This window comes from Mandrillus leucophaeus, unplaced genomic scaffold (assembly GCF_000951045.1).
Source record: "Mandrillus leucophaeus isolate KB7577 unplaced genomic scaffold, Mleu.le_1.0 Scaffold491, whole genome shotgun sequence".
Lineage (NCBI taxonomy): Eukaryota > Metazoa > Chordata > Mammalia > Primates > Cercopithecidae > Mandrillus > Mandrillus leucophaeus.
The window spans coordinates 275,677-278,490 of NW_012105265.1; the positions used below are offsets into that span (position 1 = coordinate 275,677).

General features: G+C 38.4%; 1 protein-coding gene across 4 annotated transcripts in view; it reads right to left on the reverse strand.

Annotated features, from left to right (window-relative positions):
• The window catches only part of ANKRD34B (ankyrin repeat domain 34B), a 13,762-nt gene that overhangs the window by 4,626 nt on the left and 6,322 nt on the right, over positions 1-2,814 (reverse strand). Inside the window, exon 1 of one of the 4 annotated variants that reach the window (XM_011995559.1) lies at positions 2,255-2,340. The exons of the other annotated variants lie outside the window; for them this stretch is intronic. The gene's annotated coding sequence lies outside the window, so the exon portion shown is untranslated. Of the gene's footprint in view, positions 1-2,254; positions 2,341-2,814 lie in introns of those variants that run through there. 4 annotated transcript variants of the gene reach the window in all.

The following is a 2,814-nucleotide window of genomic DNA, read 5'->3' on the forward strand; positions in this document are numbered from 1 at the left end:
TCAGTAGTTTTTGGAAATTGAAAACTATTGTTTATTCTACCTATTTACTTTTAAAATTAAGATTATGGGAAATGGATTTCTATTTGATAACAGAATAGATAACAAATCTAATAACAACCAAAAGAAAGAAGAGACGAAGAGAGCAGAAAGAAAGTGAAGAAAAAAGAGAAAAGTAAGCATGCAGGCAGAAATTTCATTCTTAAACATCTACAAGCTCCTGATATGTGCTGGGCACTGAGCTACAAAGACACAAGCCCCATGTCTGAGGAGCTCACAGCCTTTTGGGAGAGATACTGAATAAGCATCTGGTTTCAGAGTCAGGAGAGCCAAGAAGCTTTAACATCTTGGAGACCAAAATGGGCTTCACAGAAGTCAGCTGTGTGAGTTGGGTCTTGAAGATTTTGTAAGAATCTGGCAGGCAGACAAAGGAGGAGGGAGAAGTAGGTAATACTCCTTTTACAAAGACCTAGAGGCCTAAATAGTGGTTATTTACAAGGAAACAGGCTTTATTTACTTGGTTACAACCAAACTTCAGGAAAATATTTTAGCAGATGGTTAGGGTTAATATGGTAGAATACACACATCTAATTTTGCTTCTTCCTGAAAATCCTTAACACCAAAGAATTTTGTCAAACACATAAACTCGTAAAGATGGAGGGAAGAGGAAAAGATGGCAGCAACACTATTTTGGAAGCCAGAAAGCAGATGAGCCAGTAGTAACTGACTCAGCTTGTGTGTGTGTGTGTGTGTGTGTGTGTGTGTGTGCGTGTGTGTGTAAGGAATACAGCTGAAATAAGAAGGAGTAGGTGAAAAGCTGTTAGATAAACAGTTAGAATTCCTAGGTCCTTGCTACTTGAAGTGTGATCCTACCCTGGCATAACCACCACCAGAAAACTCATTTGATATGCAGAATGTCAGACCCCACCCCAGAGCTACTGAATCAGAGCCTACATTTTAACAAGATCCCCAGGTGATTTGCATGCACATTAAAGTTTGAGAAGTGCTGCCTTAGGTCACTCCTCCAGCTCCCAGTCACTAGGAGATGCAAGACTGCCCCTCCCGTCCTCCCGTCCTACGGGCTGTCTAGAGGTTTATTCTCAGGAAATGATGAAACAGAGCATCTCTGGACCGGGAGACACCAGCATGTTTGAGAACAAGAAAGCAGGGGAATAAGTGATTGCTTACTGACCACTGCTGAAGGGGGCCACAGCCTGCTTCCCCACCTTGGCTTCGAGGAGGCCGGCAGCCATACCCTCACCCCTCAGGGATACATTGATTGCTATGGCGTTCTCTCAAGAATCTGACATGCCACCCAGGTTGTACTACAGTGAGGCTTACAGGTGACAAGCCTCATTTGTGTGCTTAAGGCTTCTCATCAGCTTTTAATCCCAACCCTTTAATCATGAGCAGCCACAACAAAAATTTAAAAACAAACAAAAATGCCTCTTACATTAAAGATAGAGACTAGAACAAATTGAAAAAAGCAACTTGCAGGAAACGTATTAATCAGAAAAATGAAAAGATGAGAAATTGAAAAAGATGAAAAATGAAAAGCTTTTGTCATACACTGGCAATATTGTCTTTTCTTTATTCACCTAATTTTGTACCTGCTACTAAGTTTTTAAAAAATAAACAATTATTTTACTTAGGGATCAAATATAAGGGGCACCTGAAAATTTTTTTTAAAGCAAAGGGAATGATTAATACAAAAGTCAACAGAAAGCTACTTCTTGGTAGAGATTAGGAGAACAATGCCTTTTGGGAGGGACACAGAGAGACCCAAAGGTTCAGGTGATGTTCTATTTCCCAGTCTGGGTGGTGCATAGGTGGGTGTCCACTCTATTCTTCTTCTTTAAAAGTACACATTTCACATACTCTTCTGTATATCACTCTCATTTACTTATTGTGAAATAGAACGTGCGTGCAGAAAAGAGCATAGCATATACGTAAGATATACTTCATTATTAAAATTTACAAAGAGTCCTATTAGGTCTTCCTTTTAAAAGAGTAATTCAGTTCTTATGACATTATCGATGACATTTGTGCCTTGACTTTCAACTGGAGTTTCAACTGACTAAGCTCCTGAAAGGCAGTATTCAAAAGGACATAGAATTCATCTCCACTTTAGTATCATTCATGGTGCAAAGCAAAGAACTACTCAATCTATACATACATAAATACAATGAGAGTGAATGCTTTCATTTTATGTTCCCCGTGACATACTCTATAAAGGCTATCTTGGAGCCAGACATACCTGCAAGTCAGGAACTTAGGAATTTGGGATCAGTTGACAGCTTCGGTCCCAACTCAGAGGTCTATTCTGAATGCAAAGCATCTGAAAAGAGCTCACATGAGACAGTGATCACAAAAGGATCATTTTTAAAGCATTTTTCATATATAAATGGGCTTAATAGAGCATAGAAATGTAGAGAAATGAGCTGGAATATAATATCAAATATAGAAACTACTGAGTAATTGCAATTCAATTGCTATACGGTATCAGTCATTTAAAAAATTATTTGACAAAAAGTAGCATTTGAGAAACAGATATTCAAACGAGAACAAGTTGTCAGATACCAGATTTCAATATTATATTCTTGTATAGTTTCTAGTATTTAGGTCAATCTTGTTTTTATTTTTTAAAGTCTTAGCAGAATCTTTGGGGGAAGATATTTTACTTACATTTTTTTTTAATACTTATTTTATTTTATTTTTTGGCACAGGGTCTTGCTATATTGCCCAGGCTGGTCTTGAACTCCCAGCCTCAAACAATCCTCCTGCCTCGGCCTCCCAAAGTGTTGGGGTTACAGGCAT